Consider the following 13,319-nt stretch of genomic DNA (forward strand, 5'->3'; position numbering starts at 1 on the left):
CTTTACCCCTAAACATTGGCTCTACTTCACAGGCTGAGGCACCAGTCAATATGGTTGGCCTGAATCAGGCTTTGACTACTATGACTAAGAAGTTTGATGACAAACTTTTGGGTGTGCAGTCTCAAATTGATAAAATTAATCTTAACTTGAACAATAATTTGGTTTCTAGACATGAATTGATGGAGGTTAGGAGGGTGATAGGGGATGTGCAAGGTTTGGGTGATTCTAATGATGCAGTAAGTGTGACAGCTATTGGTGACAGGTTGAATGTTTTGGAAAAGAAGATGGAAGGTGTTGCAGAGATTAAGGAGAGTTTTACAGGTTTTGCTTCAGATATTAAGTCACTCCAAGAACAACAAGCTGAAATTTGGAGGTTTTTATCTACTCTCTCTGTTGATGATGTCAAAAAGGGGAGAAAAGGAAAAGGGTAGAAGGTGAAGGTGTTGAGGGGGAGTCTTCAAAAAGAGCTTAGATTGAGGGGGAGATACAGGTTCAGGGGGAGGATGGTAATGATGCTCGAATGGATGATGCTCAAGGTGTTGACACTCAAGAGGATACTCAGGTGAATGCACAGGTGGTTATTGCACAGGTGGTTATTGCTAGTGATATTCAAACAGGTGCAGGTGCAGATGGTGTTCAAAGAAGTGGTGTTGGTAATAATCAAGAGAATGCTATTGTTGTTGCAGCAGCTGTGCAAGATAAGTTAAGGGCTCTGATGAACAAAAGGTTCAGGTTCAGAAGGTATGAGGGTGATGTGGTCAAGGTTGAGATTGTTAAATCAGAACTTGAAGGTGTAACTTTGTTGTTGACTATGACACATCTACCTGATAGTAGGTTAAGAGTGAAATTGAATCACATTGTTCGCTTAGGGTTCTGTGAATGGAAAGCTTTAGCTGTACGTATTCAAAAGTGTGAAGATGATCAAACTATTGTGAAAGAAGTTTTGAAGAAAGTTTGCAATTTGGTGCATCTAGTTTTTGAAGAAGGTTTTATAAGTTTGAAAGATTATGAAGTATTTTGTGGTATGTTTGAGTTAGAGATGAAGGAGATGAGAGTTAAAGGTCATATAGAAAGGTATTCTGTTCCAGAGCATCTAGAGTTTGTTGATGATAGTTATGTTGAGTATTTGGATGCTTTAATGTTCAAGACAACTGGTAACCAAAGAATGATGATGAGAACTGATCAATTTGAAGGAGCAGGTATTGAATTGTTGCTTGGCTTGTTGACTAGATGTGTGACAGAGCAGACTCACCCCTTCAGAGTTAAATTGGTGAAGCACTTGTATAGTAAGCTTTCTATGTTGAAGAATATCAGGTCTATGAAGAGCAAGTGCAAATTGATTGAAAGGGAGTATGCAAAACTGAAGGAATAGGTGAACAGGTGGTTTTGACATCATCAGATAGGGGGAGATTGTTGGAAAAATGATCTGATGAGTCAAAGTGTTTTGCAGGAGTTAGAGTCTGGAGTCCTAGAGTCTGAAGTTGCAGATTCTGATAAAGTCAACGTTTTGATTACTTGATGATTAAGCTATGAAAAATTCTGGAGATTTGTTTAAATATTAAGAAGATCGTGTTTTGATTCTGTGTTATCTCTAGAAGATAAACTTTGCATTGTTTAGAATATTTGTTAGTTTTAAGTTTATCTTTTTCTAAGTTTTAGTCAAGTAGTTTAGGAAACCAAATCTTCAAGATTTGGTTTAACTCTGTATAAATAGGGCTACGGTTTATCATTGTAATACACCTTTTGCACGAAATACTTTGTCTTTCATATATTTTCAATTCGTGTTCTCTCAATTGTTTGTTCATATAATTCATATTTATTATTCAATTGAGAGTCTGGTGTTCATAGTTGAATACTGTGAACTAATAGATATACAAATAAATTCTGATCTTTTTGTCGCATAAAGGAGACAATGTTTTTGTATATATCCTACAAATTTTAAATCAAAATAGATTGAATCTTAAATATGTCAAAAGAGTTGATTTGTAACATATCTTTTTCGTATACTTACAAATAAAAATATCTCAAAATATAATCTATAATTAGCAGAACAAAATAGCTAAAGACATAAACATTGAGGTATTTGAGACATGTGGTTCTGCTATTTTAGTTATTTTGTTTTGCTAATTATAGGTTCTGTTTTGGATATATTTTTATTTGAAAATATACGAGAAAGATTGGATGCAAAGCAACTCTTTTGATATATTTAAGAATCAATCTATTTTGATTTAAATTTGTAAGATATAGACAAAAACATTGTCTCCTTTATAGGACAAAAAGATCATGATTTATTTGTATATCGTGTCAGCTTCCGGTGAAGTCAAGATGTCATGTTTATTCGAAGGAGTTGATTGGACAGGCAACAACAAATATGAGGTGTAACATTTGAATGCTTTTGGTTAACTTGCAATCATTTATCAATTTTCCGATTACGCAAGTAGTAACCGATGAAACACTCACGTTTTCCTTATCGTTAGGGTTGTTTTAACATACTTTCAATCGATAGCTTTTATAAACTTTCCAAATATGAAAAAACAAGTGTCAAAGATGGAAGAACAAGTGCATTGTTCAATACAAATCAACTTTAAGGAAAAATCATTAATTTAAACATTCAAGATTCCAAGAATAATGAACATTCAAGAATCGAGATTCAATTCAATCATTTGAGAAGAATCAACAGTAACAAAAAAATTGGACGTTCAAGAAGAGAATCAACATTTAAGACACATCACATTCAAGAAAAATCATCAAATGGACAAATATAAAACTACATTAAGACTCAAAAATAAATAACATTCATGAAAAGCATTCAAGAATCAACATTAAAGAGAATTAAGAACCTCTTTTTGCAGCCACGGGAGAATCTTCACTGTTTCTCTTTCGCTTTGTACCCTTCTTCACCCTATGATAAACCTTTCCCCATTAACGATCAATATCCCAGCCAGCAGTGGCGTTGGGTCGGTGGTGCTATGGTAGGAGTTGATTATGTTCCATCACTGTATAGAATTACTCTTACTATGTTTACTATTTGAAAAAGAAATTATAAATTTTGTATGATTTTTGGAAACTATATTTACTATTTGAAAATGAATGTTATGATCGCACATCGCCAAGTATGGGACTGGGTGATGGCTTATAAGTCAAGGTGTTCCCTCGTTCTACAAGATTCTGTGAACATGTGTAAGTAGTGTGCAGGTTCAAGATTTCGTGAACATGTGTAGCAGTAAACATCGCACCCTTTATTCCATCAAACACTTCCTTCCAAATTGAAAGGATTCAAGTTTCCTCCATTTCATTCCCCTTCATCTCATTTCATTTCTCTTATGAAATAACTCTGGAACATACCCTAAATTAATGTACATGCATGGCTAAATTTCCAAAATTTCAGTCATTTGTGGCAACATTGATGTATGTTTTATTTGTGCTGGATTGGATAACTTTATCAGGTCTACCTAACTTCATTGATGGGTTGTGGGCTAGTTGTGGGGACGAGCGGATCATAGTGTTCACAATAAACCACAAGAAGTGGTTGCAAAATTGTTAGACCAGGTTCAAGATACTTGCATTTACTTAGCTACATGTTAAAGAAGACTAAAAGTCAGATGTATTTGGTGTAATTAAACAAGTGTTGAAGAAGGTCAAAGTGACACCCGCTAAGACTGCAGGGGAGTTAATCGAGGAAGAAGACTTAACATGTATTTTTACTGACAAACAAACAGTTAACGGAAAAAGTTAATAACATATGTGGGATTGAGGTTTGTTGTTGTTGTTGATGTAATACCCCATAAAATTACACATAACATTAATAATATCTAAAACTTTATGTTTTGCGAGAGTAACTATTTATAAGTTAAGAGTCACATTTTATCCTAAGTTTAGTATATTTAATTTTATCCTAAGATTTGTTTAACAATAAAGTTAGCCTATGTTAAATAATAATTAGTTTGCACATGAATAATTAATTTGTAAGTCTTGCACTTTTAATTAGTTTATTTGAAGGCTATGACTTTTAAACTTTGGATTTATTTTTATTATAAGCTTACTACTTGAAACAACTACAAACAATATATGAATTAATTTTACATCTATACAAGTCTAGATTCATGGAGACCTTTGGATCACACTTTTATTATAACTCATTAACTTTTGTAACTTGCAAAATTAAGTTTCATTAATTTCCTAATAATGATCTCACATTTTACAACTACTTGAATCACAATGACAAGGAAATGATACGTGAGTTTTTAAATTATTCTTCCATATTTCTCTAGCCTACAAAAATACTACACATTTTACTCTCCAAATTTCTATGTATTTGATCCTTTTGTGGAAAACAACAAATGAAGGTTGTTTTGGTGTTCAAGTCTTAAGGTAATGGTTCTATACTTTGTTCTACATTATTGAAAGTATATTATGATTTTATAATTTCTAAAATCTGAATTAAAACCATATAAAGATCATGTCAAAACTTATTTTAACAATCATACTTTTGGTAGTTAATATACAACGAAAATAATAGTGTTTTAATCAAACTTGTATTTTTGTAATAATAAGAATAATTACATAAAAGTTATATGGTAATATTATAAATATAAATATAGAAGAATATTACATACTCCATACTTGATTGTGTTTTATGCTTACACTTATGTGTATTTGTTAGATTCGATTTGGTGATAACCTTCCTTTGGTGGTCTTTCTTCGTCTTTGCAACTTTTGTTATTGGAGATAAGGTACGGATATTCTAGGTGGTTCTAGGATCATTTCGGTAAAATCTTTCCTCTCAAAACTTTGTTTGAATTGTATAAATCTTATTGGTATGACATGCTTATTTGAAAAATTATTTTGTTTAGTAGTCTTTGAAGTGTGTAGATTATATTTTCCTTATTTGATGATTCGTTATGTTTGTTAGTCTATAAATCGTGTTATGATTTTCCTCACTTTTGATGTACTAAAGAGGTTGCTAATTAGTTATGTTTGTTGAGGAATCATAATATTTTGGTCCTTGTTAATTGTGTCAAAACCGTGTCTCGAAAACCCAATCAATTTAGACCCGAAACCAGTCACAAAACAGCCCCGGAATCAGCCCGCATCAGCTGCTATTTCAGCCCCAAAATCAGTCCCAGAAGTGTCGCGAAACAGTCCCGTAAGTGTCGCGAAACAGTCCAGAACTGTCGCGAAACAGTCCAAACTGTCGCTAAAAAAGACAGTCACGAAATACAGCTCAAAATCTGCTTTGAAACAGCCCGAAAATGTTGGAAATGTCCCAGTAAAGAACGTGTGTGAGTGTGGCGAGTGGTACGGTGATTCGTATTGAGTGTCCCTCATTCTATGTGGCTTTACATGTCGCGTTAAGTCCCGTTTGAGTTGTTAATTCGTAAAAGGGCTTATAATTTGTATTATGTGACACGTGATAAGATTTAGACTTAATGGTTGGGTAGACACGTGACTTTCAAAATAAAACGACATTAAAAATATTTAAGTATTGTTCAAACGTAAAATATTTAAGTTCGGTTTATTAGTTCTTTTTAAAGATATTTTTTTAAGTCCATTATTTGTTCATTTTATTAATTCTGTAAAGTCCTTTAATCATTTGTAAAAATATTTTGATATTTGTAATCCTATATTGGTTAAAACGATTTCTTAAAATGTGCCTAAGAGTAACCTATTCATGGAGGTCCCATGAGCGCATTATTGTGACACCGATAATGTGGCATCGACCGTAGCGGTGTATTTTGTTATATCTACGGCGTCTCCTTTTGATTACCCAGTGGTGGTACGAGCTCTTTGTATTTGTTATTATATATTTGTGATAGGAGGCGTATGGATCGATCCTAGGATTTTGTTTTGACGGGGAACGTTTATCGTAGTGTCATACGAAACATCACCGATATGAATGATTAGTGGACTTGCTACCCTATGATTTCATTTTGATACTTTGTAAGATATTTGTTTTGACTCTTAGTGCATTATTTTATGAAATTTATGTATTGGTACTATATTTTGATATATTGACATCTTTGGTATTGTGGATTTATACCTATTCGTACTTTTTCTTGAAAAAGAGTTTGCTTTGAAAGTAAGTTGTATTAAAAGAAGTCTACTTTGAAAATAAGCTTGTGTTACAATGATAATGCTAAAAACGAACATATATTTCATAGCATTATTCCTCAAGAAAGATAAGCTTTTAGTTGCAATTGTTCTATTTACAAGTGATATTCGTTTAAATATTAAAAGGTGAAGACAAAAGACAGATTCGACGAATTGAAGACGCAAACGACCAAAAAGCTCAAAAGTACAAAAGACAATCAAAGAGGTTCCAATTATTGATGAGAAACGTCTCAAAATTACAAGAGTACAAGATTCAAAACGCAAAGTACAAGATATTAAATTGTACGCAAGGACGTTCGAAAATCCGGAACCAGGACCAGAGTCAACTCTCAACGCTCGACGCAACGGACTAAAAATTACAAGTCAACTATGCACATGAATATAATATAATATATAAATAATTCTTAAAAATTATATATATATTATATTAATATTTAAAATCGTCGGAAAGAAAGAAGCCAAAGCTGGTGAGCTGGAATTTCAAACTCTGCGACTCGCGGAGTTTGAAGGCAAAAAATGCCGCGAGTCGCGGAGTTCACCTGGACTCAAATTCCTATAAAAGCCAACGCAGTTCGACGAGTTTTATTATCCAATATAATCAATCTCTCTATCTATATACGTAGTATATATATAATTTATATTTTAATTTTAATTTTAATTTTAAATCCTAATAATAAGGGTATGTTAGCGAATGTTGTAAGGGTGTAAGTCGAAATTCTGTCCGTGTAACGCTACGCTATTTTTAATCATTGTAAGTTATGTTCAACCTTTTTACATTAATGTCTCGTAGCTAAGTTATTATTATGCTTATTTAAAACGAAGTAATCATGATGTTGGGCTAAATATTAAAATTGGGTAATTTGGCTTTGTACCATAATTGGGGTTTGGACAAAAGAACGACACTTGTGGAAATTAGACTATGGGCTATTAATGGGCTTTATATTTGTTTAACTAAATGATAGTTTGTTAATGTTAATATAAAGATTTACAATTGGGCATCCCTATAAATAACCATTTACACTCGATCGGACACGATGGGCAGGGTATTTATATGTACGAATAATCGTTCATTTAACCGGACACGGGAATGAATTAATAGTCTATGGAATTATTAAAACAGGGGTGAAATTATGTACAAGGACACTTGGCATAATTGATAACAAAGTATTAAAACCTTGGGTTACACTCAGTCGACATCCTGGTGTAATTATTAAATAAAGTAACAAAACCTTGTTACAGTTTAAGTCCCCAATTAGTTGGAATATTTAACTTCGGGTATAAGGATAATTTGACGAGGACACTCGCACTTTATATTTATGACTGATGGACTGTTATGGACAAAAACCAGACGGACATATTAAATAATGCAGGACAAAGGACAATTAACCCATGGGCATAAAACTAAAATCAACACGTCAAACATCATGATTACGGAAGTTTAAATAAGCATAATTCTTTTATTTCATATTTAATTTCCTTTATTTTATATTTAATTGCACTTCTAATTATCGCATTTTTATTTATTGTTATTGTATTTAATTGCACTTTTAATTATCGTACTTTTTAATTATCGCAAGTTTATTTTATCGCACTTTTATTATTCGCAATTTCATTATCGTTATTTACTTTAAGCTTTAAATTAAGTCTTTTATTTATTTAATATTTTATATTTGGTTTTAACTGCGACTAAAGTTTTAAAATCGATAAACCGGTCATTAAACGATAAAAACCCCCCTTTTAAAATAATAATATTACTTATATATATATTCGTATTTTTATAAATTAAACTAATATAGCGTTAAGCTTTGTGAAAAAGATTCCCTGTGGAACGAACCGGACTTACTAAAAACTACACTACTGTACGATTAGGTACACTGCCTATAAGTGTTGTAGCAAGGTTTAAATATATCCATTCAATAAATAAATAAATATCTTGTGTAAACTTGTATCGTATTTAATAGTATTTCCTGCTAAAATTTAATAGTATTTTATATACACCTCGCATGACATCAAGTATTTTTTGGCGCCGCTGCCGGGGAACATCTAGCTTAAAAGCCGGAAGCGCCACGCTAAAAATATAAAAAAAAAGATTTTTATTTTTAGTTTACTTTTATAAAAATACGTTTTTGTAAAAATACGTTTTAAATATTCAAAAACATAAAAAGAAAAAAAATAATATAAATATTTTTAAGAGTTTGTTAAATATTTAAGTTTTATAAAGTTTCTTTATTTTTATTTTATAAAAATATAAGTTTTATTTAAATATTTTGGTTAAAACATAAAATTAAGAAAACCAAAAAAAAAAAAAATATATATATATATATATATATATATATATATATATATATATATATATATATATATATATATATATATATATATATATATATATATATAAATCTAGTTTTAAGATTTTTATTATAAAGTATTTCTATTTTTATTTTAGTTTTTAAAACATAAGTTTTTATTTAGTTTTTATAAATATTTTATTTAAATATTTAAACAGAAAATATAAAAAAAAAACGTCGAATTTAAATCAGCCTGTCAACTGAAATTCTAAACCCCGCGACTTGCGGTGTTTGTAGCCACGAGGCACCGCGACTCGCGAAGCCGTCTGACATGGGCCACACAGAAGCCCTAATTCGCATTAATTACGGATAATTATTAATTATAATTAATTTTAAACCCTAATTAGGTTTAGATTTTAATATTATTTAGTTTTACTTTTTATTTAATTTGTATTTTAGTTTATTTAGATTATTTAAATTACAAAATTAATACTTTTATAAAATAAATAATATAAAAATAATATTTTTATAAAAATTGTACTTTTTACAACTTTTAGTATATTTTTATATTTTGTCTCTTTTTAATTGTTTTAGCGTAATATTTGTATTTTTCGCTCGTATTTAGTTTTAAACTTAGTTTTTGCCATAGTTATTTTTATTTATAGATTTTTAGGCTTTGCCGTAAAATCCCTTAAGTGCTTTTTCTTTAGACTAAGATCTAGGTGCTTTAGAATTTTGCGACGCCTTTTTAAGTTTTAGTACCTTTTTAAGTTATTTCCATTTGGGATATAATTTTACTTGTAAGCTTTAATATTTTTAGACGCAACTTTTAGTTTTAAATTTTTAGTTCCTTTTTAAGTTTAGACGCGCTATTTTCTTATTTCTCGACGCCTTTTACCTATGTATCAATTATCATTCCAATTAGTAATCTCAATTTGCGATTATAATTTTAAGTTAGTAATAGTAATAAGGTTGGGTTAGTCGAGTGTTTTTAAGTTCTATAAGTCATTTCTTTTTATTTCTTATTTTCCGACGCCTTTTATTTTTCAACCCTTTTCTTTTTCTTTTTCGACGCACTCTTTTTCTTTCTTATTTCTCGCTATTCTAGTTTTAGGACATAGATTTTTATTCTACTTCTTATCTAAATTTCTTAAAATTACGAAAATTTATTTTAAGTGGTTAAATTGATAGACATCAAAATTTTCTGGTTCGTAGTAATAGTTGGATTTGTACGTGGACCGGGTTATTGGAGCCAAACAGTCCTCAATTATATTGAGACCAAACGAATCCTTCCCCTCTGCTGCATCTTTTGGCTATTCAAAACGTGGGCAAAATCGGAAAAGTCTGTTAATTGGATAACTTATATAATTTTTCTTTCCTTTTTAAAAACTAATAGGATATTCAGTGAATGCACCGAGCAAGACGTTCACCACCTTTTGTACGTTCACCACCTGTAACTCGATCAAGACATCTAGCTAATATTGTCGCCGTTGATAATCCATTTTTTGAAACCGACCTCACAATTGAGAATCCGGAGAATATTCAGGGACGATTCGTAGATCCTGAACCATTAAATTTTCCTCCGGAACCACCAATCATTCAAACAGAGATTGTTGAGGAACAAACCATTAAATCAGAATCTTCTAGTGATTCAGATTCAACAAATTCAATTATGGAGAATCTGGAACCTTTAAGTATGGAAGACCGAATGAGAGCTAAACGCACTGGCCAAGGTCACGCAATTACTCATCCAAACATTAATGCGCCAGATTATGAAATCAAAGGACAAATTCTACACATGGTGACTAATCAATGCCAATTTAGTGGTGCGCCGAAGGAAGATCCAAATGAACATCTACGTACCTTTAATAGGATCTACACACTATTTAAAATAAGAGAAGTGGAAGATGAACAGATATATCTCATGTTATTTCCCTGGACTTTAAAGGGAGAAGCCAAAGATTGGTTGGAATCGTTACCTGAAGGGGCGATTGATACATGGGACGTTTTAGTTGAAAAATTTCTTAAACAATTCTTTCCGGCATCTAAAGCCGTAAGACTTCAAGGAGAAATTGTTACGTTCACACAGAAACCGAATGAAACTCTACATGAGGCGTGGAAAAGATTTGAAAAGTTATTAAGAGGATGTCCACAACATGGTTTAGACACCTGTCAAATAGTACAAATATTCTACCAAGGATGCGACATCACTACAAGGAAAGACATAGATATTGCAGCTGGTGGTTCCATTATGAAGAAAACCGAAACTGATGCTTACAAAATTATTGATAACACTGCTTCCCACTCACATGAGTGGCACCAAGAAAAAGATATCGTTAGATCATCTAAAGAAGCTAGAGCCGATTCTAGCCATGACTTAGATTCCATTTCAGCAAAGATAGATGCTGTCGAGAGACGAATGGAAAAGATAACTAAGGATATTCACTCAATACGAATTAGTTGTGAGCAGTGTGGAGGACCACATTTGACAAAAGATTGTCTCAGTATTGAATTAACAATGGAACGAAGAGAGAATATTTCATACATAAACCAAATGCCTGGAAATAATTATCAGAATAATTATCAACCGCCAAGACCAATCTACAATCAAAACCAGAATTATAATCTAAATATTCCATACAACAACCAACAAGGTCCTAGCAATCAACAAGTATCTAACAATACTTACAACCAGCAAAGACCTAATTTTCAAAACAAACCACCACAAAGCGATGATAAAAATCCAAATTTAGAAGATATGATGACGAAGCTAGTTGAAACTCAAACGCAGTTTTTCACATCTCAAAAACAAACTAATGAACAAAATGCTCAAGCATTTAGAAATCAACAAGCTTCTATTCAAAATTTAGAACAAGAAGTAAGTAACCTAGCAAGGTTAATAGGTGAAAGAAAACCGGAAAGGTTACCTAGTGATACAAATGCAAACCCCCGGAATGAAATAGATAAAGCCATTACCACAAGAAGTGGTACAACACTTAAACCACCTGAAATACCTGTAACTTCTGATGAAGCTATTCCTACTCCACAAGAACCACAACCTGAACAAGATAAGGAAAAAGAAACGGTAGTTGAAAAGGTTAATGAAGATAACACATCTAAGGATAAACCTTATGTTAAACCATACCAACAACCACTTCCTTACCCGAGTAAAATGAAGAAAGAGAAACTTGAAGCCGAGCAATCCAAATTCTTGGATATGTTTAAACATATAAATGTAAATCTTCCTTTCATTGATGTGATTTCAGGAATGCCTAGATATGTTAAATTCTTGAAAGATCTGATCACGAATAGAAAGAAAATGGAAGAACTCTCGGCTGTTACTATGAATGCTAATTGTTCAGCAGTGCTGTTGAATAAGATACCAGAAAAACTATCTGATCCAGGAAGTTTCACAATTCCATGTTTTCTGGGTAGTCTTAGTTCAATAGAAGCATTGGCAGACTTAGGTGCTAGTATAAATCTAATGCCGTATTCATTATACGCTAAACTAGACCTTAGAGAATTGAAACCAACCAGAATAAGTATACAACTAGCCGATAGATCAATAAAATATCCTAGAGGGATAATGGAGAAAATGCTAGTTAAAGTTGGTACTTTAGTATTTCCAGTAGATTTTGTTGTTCTGGACATGGAAGAAGATTCTCAAGTTCCTCTCATATTAGGAAGACCATTCTTAAACACGGCTAAAGCAATGATAGACGTGTTCGGTAAGAAACTGACCCTAAGTATAGAGGATGAGAGTGTTACCTTTTCAGTTGATAGAGCAATGCAACAACCACAATCTGCAGATGATACATGTTATTATATTCAAACTATAGATTCACATGCAGAATTGTTAGAAGAATTTCCAGAATTACAAGGAGCAGGAGAATGTTCTTTAGGAGAAGGAACTGAACCAATTGATGAAGTTGAAATGTTAGCTACACTTATAGCTAATGGATATGAACCAACAACAGAAGAAATTCAAATGCTAAAAGAAGAAGACAGATATTGATATAAATCATCAATAGAAGAACCACCGAAATTAGAGTTAAAACCACTTCCAAACCATTTGGAATACGCTTATTTACATGGTGAATCTGAATTACCTGTAATAATATCGTCTTCTCTTACTGAAAATGAGAAATCACAACTCATTTCTGTGTTGAAAGCTCATAAACCAGCCATTGCATGGAAGATTCATGATATTAAAGGAATAAGTCCTTCGTATTGCACACATAAAATCCTTATGGAAGAAGGTCATAAAACGTATGTGCAACGCCAACGAAGACTAAATCCGAATATGCAAGATGTTGTTAAAAAGAAATAATTAAACTGCTAGATGCAGGTTTAATTTATCCAATTTCTGATAGTCCATGGGTAAGCCCAGTTCAATGCGTGCCTAAGAAGGGTGGCATGACTGTCATTACAAATGAAAAAAATGAGCTTATTCCTACTATGACTGTAACAGGATGGCGTGTATGTATTGATTATAGAAAATTAAATGACGCCACCAGAAAAGATCACTTTCTCTTACCTTTCATTGATCAAATGTTGGAAAGGCTAGCCGAAAATAGTTACTATTGTTTTCTTGATGGATTTTCCGGATATTTTCAAATTCCAATAGCACCCGAAGATCAAGAGAAAACCACATTCACGTGCCCTTATGGTACTTTTGCTTACAAACGCATGCCATTTGGACTTTGTAACGCCCCTGCAACCTTTCAAAGGTGCATGATGGCGATTTTTCACGACATGATAGAAGAATGCATGGAAGTTTTCATGGATGACTTTTCAGTCTTCGGTGATACATTTGAATCATGTCTAGCTAATCTTGAACGAATGCTGATTAGATGCGAACAATCAAATCTAGTACTTAATTGGGAGAAATGCCATTTCATGGTTAAAGAAGGCATCGTT

General features: G+C 32.2%; 1 non-coding gene across 1 annotated transcript; it reads right to left on the minus strand.

The window, feature by feature from the left end:
- Positions 1-10,455: 10,455 nt before the first annotated feature.
- LOC139851134 (small nucleolar RNA R71) lies at positions 10,456-10,562 on the minus strand. The gene has a single exon (XR_011760494.1). It is a non-coding gene; the product is annotated as a small nucleolar RNA R71 (small nucleolar RNA).
- Between the last annotated feature and the right edge of the window lie 2,757 nt (positions 10,563-13,319).

Source organism: Rutidosis leptorrhynchoides, chromosome 5 (assembly GCF_046630445.1).
Source record: "Rutidosis leptorrhynchoides isolate AG116_Rl617_1_P2 chromosome 5, CSIRO_AGI_Rlap_v1, whole genome shotgun sequence".
In the NCBI taxonomy this organism is placed as follows: Eukaryota; Viridiplantae; Streptophyta; class Magnoliopsida; order Asterales; family Asteraceae; genus Rutidosis; species Rutidosis leptorrhynchoides.